The sequence below is a fragment of the Vitis vinifera genome, chromosome 18 (genome assembly GCF_030704535.1).
Source record: "Vitis vinifera cultivar Pinot Noir 40024 chromosome 18, ASM3070453v1".
NCBI lineage: Eukaryota > Viridiplantae > Streptophyta > Magnoliopsida > Vitales > Vitaceae > Vitis > Vitis vinifera.
The window spans coordinates 27,040,182-27,046,582 of NC_081822.1; the positions used below are offsets into that span (position 1 = coordinate 27,040,182).

General features: G+C 38.0%; 1 pseudogene; it reads right to left on the reverse strand.

Annotated features, from left to right (window-relative positions):
- Window positions 1-2,570: 2,570 nt before the first annotated feature.
- On the reverse strand, window positions 2,571-5,754 carry LOC109121628 (disease resistance protein RPV1-like; annotated as a pseudogene).
- Window positions 5,755-6,401: the final 647 nt, after the last annotated feature.

Here is a 6,401-nt window from a genome sequence, read left to right on the forward strand (position 1 = left end):
TGTCAAAATGGTGTGAAGGTGGATCCAGAAAAAATAAAGGCAATGATGGAATGGCCAAAACCAGGAGCTATCAAAGCTTTGAGGGGTTTTTTAGGACTAACGGGTTATTATCGGAAGTTTATTGCAGGTTATGGCAAAATTGCAGCTCCTTAGACTTACATGTTGCGAAAAAATGCTTTTTCTTGGTCTTAAAAGGCAGAAGAAGCATTTAAATTATTGAAACAAACCATGATGCAGGCTCCAGTTTTAGCCTTGCCAAATTTCTAGCTCTTATTTGTGGTGGAATATGATGCATCGGGGAATGGATTAGGAGCTGTCCTAATGCAAGAACAAAGACCTATTGCTTATTTCAGCACTGCCTTGAAGGGAAAGCGCCTTTTGTTGTCCACTTATGAAAAGGAACTTATGCCACTTGTTCTTGCGGTAAAAAAATGGCGACCTTACTTGCGTGGGCGTCATTTTGTGGTCCGAACTAACCAACGCAACCTCAAATTTCTTTGGGAGCAACGAATAATGACAGAACCGCAACAAAAGTGGCTACTCAAATTAATGGGTTATGACTTCTCCATTGAATTCAAAAAGGGTAAGAACAATATAGCAGCAGATGCTTTATCAAGAAAGGACACACAAGGGGAATTCAATGCAGTCTCTAGTCCCTTACCCCAATGGTTGGAATCCATCAAGGTTGAGAATCAATCACACCTGGAGCTGCAACAAATTCATCAGTTGCATGAGCAAGGAGAGGCTATTGGACCATGGGAAAATCGAAATGGTGTAATATTCTTTAAGAAGCGTATCTATCTTCCATCAAACTCAGAACTCATCCCAATCATTCTCCAAGAAATTCATGGCATTGGGCATGAGGGTCTTTACAAAACTCTTCATCGAGTGAATGAGGTATTCTATTGGAGGCAAATGAGGAAGGTTGTACTCGATTACATCAAGCAATGTGATGTTTGTCAACGCCATAAGATAGATCACCAAAAGCCAGCAGGTCTTCTCCAACCATTGCCTATTCCTACACAGGTATGGATAGACATCTCTATGGATTTTATTGATGGTCTACCCCCTTCTAAGGGGAAGACAATACTCGTTGTGGTGGTGGATTGGCTATCCAAATATGCACATTTTATTCCAATGTCTCACCCTTACACTGCACCAAAGGTGGCTCAAACATTCTTTGAAAATGTGTTTAAACTCCATGGCATGCCAAGTTCAATAGTATGTGATCGGGACTCCACTTTTATAAGTGCCTTTTGGAAAGAGCTTTTCAAATTGCAGGGCACTAGCTTCAATTTCAACTCATCTTACCACCCCCAAACAGATGGCCAAACTGAAGTAGTGAATCGGACTCTTGAGATGTACTTGCATTGCTTTACTAGTTCAAGACCAAAGGAGTGGGTTCAATGGGTTCCTTGGGCTGAATTCTGTTACAACACCAGTTTACATGCTTCTACTCGCAAAACTCCCTTTGAAGTGGTGTATGGAAGAGAGTCCCCCAACTTGCTTTCCTATGTTCCTGGTACATCAAAAGTTGAAGATGTAGATAACATGCTCCAAGCAAGAGATAAAGTTGTAAAAGACCTAAGATGTCAGCTCCAACAAGCACAAGCTAGAATGAAGACTGCTTATGACCAAGGGCGAGTTGAGAGAGAATTCGTTGTTGGTGATTGCGTATATCTGCGGCTACGACCTTATCGGCAAACTTCATTGGCTTTGAGACGATCACATAAACTCTCCCCGCGATTTTATGGGCCATACCGTGTGCTAGAACGAATTGGTTCAATGGCTTATCGACTTGATCTACCGCCAGGAAGTAAGATTCATCCAGTTTTCCATGTATCGATCCTTAAAAAATAGCTTGGTACAACTGATAAAATTGATTCTCCTCTTCCATTAGTATCAGAAACATCATGTCACTTGCAACCTTAGCCTATAGCAGTTCTAAATTCTCGCAACAACGGGCGTAAACATGAACTACTTATTCAGTGGCAGGGGCTCCCAACAACAGATGCTACTTGGGAGGATGAGAACCAACTTCGAAACAAATTTCCAGACTTTGTGTGTCCTTGAGGACCAGGACGATTCCAAGGGGGAGGAAATGTCATGTGCAGCAATTTTAATTTATTTATTTCAGATATTTTGGTTTATTGAGTTAGTTCAAATAACTAGCAGTAGTGGGCTAGAGAGTGGGTAACGTGAGCTATTTTTTAGTAATTGTTGCTGTTTAATCTCTAAGTTGTTGAGTCTGTTAAAGTATAAATTTCCTTATTCTTGAGCAATAAAATACCATCAGATGAAAAACTTCCAAAAACTTGTCTTTGATTTCTGCTTTCCAAATTCTTTCAATTCTGCTCATATTTTGCCTTAGCAACATAGCTCGAGGGCGAGGGAGGGGATGGGATCGTGCCATTAACTTAGAACGTGACAGGTTGCCTTTCCAATGGAAATAAAAAATGAAGTCTTTCAAGTCTCCATAATAAAAAAACATCAGAATTCAAATGGCATATAATTTCAGGAAGATGTTCAAGAACAGAGCAGAGAGCAAATCCCAAGAAGTCATCATTATACTAATCTGTAGGTAGCTCTATTTTAATAGAAGATCCCACATTCTGATGCCAGATCCACTCAGGAATTCCACTGCCAGGAAAAACAATACTAAATGCAATATTTTCAAACAATATTTGCATCAAAACAGGTGAAGTAGTTACCGAGGAAACAGAAGCAGTGGAAGACACATAATTATGTGGAAATCTTTGTAATTCATTCCTCTTATCACCACAGGATTGGTCCTCAACTGATTTGGAGCAATTATAGAATAGGACCTGTAGCCCTTCCAATGTGCTTACACTTGACGAGCCTGGTAAAAGTGCTGTGCAATTGTGTGGATGTATGTCTCGGACGCTTGGTCGAAGCTTTGGAATTTCTGTGAGACTCTGGTACTGCCCCAATCGGAGGTCTTTTAGGCTTGTAAGTTCACTGATGCCAGCAGGTATGCTTAGAAAATCGTTTCTGCTTAGATCTAACTTCTTCAATGAGATTAAGGAGCAAATACTATTGAGGATTGCTCCTTCTATTAGTTTGCAGTCACTTAGGTCTAAATTTGTGAAGGACATAAAACAAGAAAAGCCAGAAGGCAAACGCAAACCAATCCCATTTGAACCGTTTCTATGCAACAACCAGAATGAAAAGAGCGAACCCAGTGATGTAGGTGCTAATCTTTTACATCCAGGATAGATCAATACTTTGAGGTTTCTCAAAAGAACAATTGAATCAGGTGGTTGTGTTATAGCAGTTCCATCTGCATGGAGCTGCGCTAGATGTTGCAAGGTCCCAAGGTTCTTTGGCAAATTGTTTAATTGTGAACAACCAGAGACAATGAGTGTTTCAAGAGATGTCAATGTACACATGCCTTTTGGAAGACTCACAAGATTTTTGCAATTCCTCAGATTCAATAAAACAAGGCCTTTTAGACGGTCAATAGAAGAGGGTAGCCCTTCTATTGATGTTCCATCTAAAAGAAGCTCTTTCAAATTTTCCATTTCCTCCATCATTTCTGGAAAATTCTCTAGTTTTGAACAACCAGAGAGAAAGAGATATTCAAGGGATTCCAACTTACAGACACTTGTGGGAAGACTCTTAAGATTTTTGCACCTTTTCAGATCCAATAAAACAAGTCCAGTGAGATGCTCAATTGAGGAGGGAAGTTCCTTGATAGCTGTTGAAGCCAAATAAAGCTCCAATAAATGTTCCATGTTACCTTGAATATCTGGAAACTTCTTGAGCTCTGAGCAGCCAGACAAATTAAGAATTTCAAGCGCTTCCATGTCGATGATGCTTGGAAAACTGCTAAGCTTTTTGCAGTTTTTCAAATTCAACAAAATAAGCTTGCTCAGCTTTCCAATAGATGGGTGAACCTTAACCAAACTTGAACAACCATCAAGAATTAGTTTCTCCAGATTGGGTGCACTAACTGAGATGTCTGGAATTTCAATGAGGCGTTGACAGGAACTCAATCTGATGGTATTTAACTTTTCAAGAAGCTGTAACAGAAAATAATAATAATGGCTTCAATATATAAGCTTTCATGGACTTTAGAGATTAACTAAAGAAGAGACACGAATAAATAATCAATAATCATACCATGTCACTTTCCCAAAGTTGTTTTAAGCTGCTATAACACATGTCAAGTTCTACAAGGTCCTCTGCATAAAAACTTGATGGCAAAGATTCCAAAGGATATCCTTGCCAACAGAGATATCTTAGCTCATAAGAAGGGAATTCAAAGTCTTTAGACAACTTTACTTTACTGTGCTCTCCCATCGAAGCAAATTCATGATCTGAATAGATTTTGAGCAACCTAAGATTATTCATCATTACAAAGGATTCAGTAGTAATGTGTATCGGCTTTGGTATAGACAAGTTCAAGAGTATGCCTTTAACTGCCTCTGTTCCCTGACAAACAAGAGTAGAGGACAAGTGAAGAGCAAAATACATACAAGTAATATTTGTAACCTAAACAAAAATGATATTATTGAAGCTTATATATTCTAAATATCATTCAAGTTTAAAAGTAGGATCATTTGCAGTTTGCTCTTACCATTTTTCTTGTTAATACACGACTTACAACCTCAGGATAGCACAATCTGCTCCATTTTCCAGGTTCTTTAGGAAATTCTTGTCCAACAATGTCTTGCCCCATTTGTTGTAACAAATCATGCATCCATATCTTGTTGTCTACAATACTTATGAGACACTTATCACCAAGGACTCGTATTCCACTCTCTGCATAGAAGTTACAAGCCTCTAGGATTCTAGTAATAGAATCTTTATCCTCTCCATTAAAGAAGCAAGCAACATCTAGGAATATCTGTTATGTGCAATCTAATTCATCATAACTTCTCTTAAACACGCATTGAATTTCTTGGTTAGGTTCCCGTTCTAGTTTATGCAATTCACTTTCCGATTGACGTACTATCTTGCCATATAGGAAACAACCCAAAACTTTAAGACCTAATGGCAAAGCATTAACATAATGTACCACAGAATTTGAAAGTGTTTCATAATCTTCCTTGGGGTGGTTCTATTTAAACACATTCCAACAAAAGAGTTCAATAGCTTCCTTGTGATCTAATTTCTTAGCCTCATATAATGTATCCACTTCATGCACCTCCAACAAATGCTTATCTCTAGTTGTTACAATAATTCTACTTCCTAGACCAAACCAATTATGATCACCAGCTAAGGCTTCCAATTGGTTCAAATCATCAACATCATCAAGCACAAGAAGAACCTTTTTAAAGCAGAGCCTATCTTTTATCATATGGATCCTTTCATCAATAGTGCTTATAAAGTTCTTCCCTCTTGGCAAGATATAATGAAAGAGTTGCTTTTGTAAATGAAGTAGACCTTGACTTTTGGAATCCTCTCTAACATTTGCAATAAAGTTAGTAATCATGAATTGAGCAACAATTAGATTATATAAAACTTTGGCAATGGTTGTCTTACCAATTCCTCTAAATCCATAGATCCCAACCATGCGAACATCATTTGATATTGAGTCCATCATCTGTGGAAAAATTTCTTCCATTTCTTCCAAATGATAATCCATCCCAATGAGGTTCTTGTCAACATGTAAGAGTTTATGACTAAATCTCTTCCAAATAACATGAGTAATATCCTTAATATAATCCACTTCAGACCTGCCACCAGCAAGGCATATACATGGATGAGCCAACAGAGTAACAAATATTAGAAAACATGAACTAAAATTGATTATGCTTAGTTTCATTTATAAACCTCGACTTATGGGAAAATAGAATGCATTAGGGGTAAAAGAATGAATACATTATATCGCATACTTAAGTGTTTTCATTATGTTGAGTATACATGACAACAAAGATCAATAAGTTGAAAGCATGAAATCTATTTAGCTAGCATGAACTACATGATCGACAATCCTTAGACAATCAGAGATATTATTCTTAGATGATCTTTAACCATTTTTTCAAGCACCCCATTAGAGCATCATAGAAAAAGGGCTTCTAAATATAGCCCTTTAATGATCTCTGATATAATTAGCAAATTATACATTTTAAAGGTACGAATCCCTGATCTCATCCAATCCAAAGGTACGAATCCCTTTCTGATACAAAGCTGCATAGAGATGATCTGTGAAATTGTATCTGGTATCTTCACCCTTAAAGCTCAAGAAAGCTTCATAATCCCATGAACCAATAGAAGTACAAGTAGATGATGCCCTTCGTCGATCCATCCCAACAAGGTTCTTCTCAACATGTAAGAATTCCCGATTTAAACTCTTCCAAACAGTGGAAGTAATCTCCTCAATAACATGAGCCTCAGGCCTGTAAGTGGTAAAGCATGACACGAGTGGTGAGTCA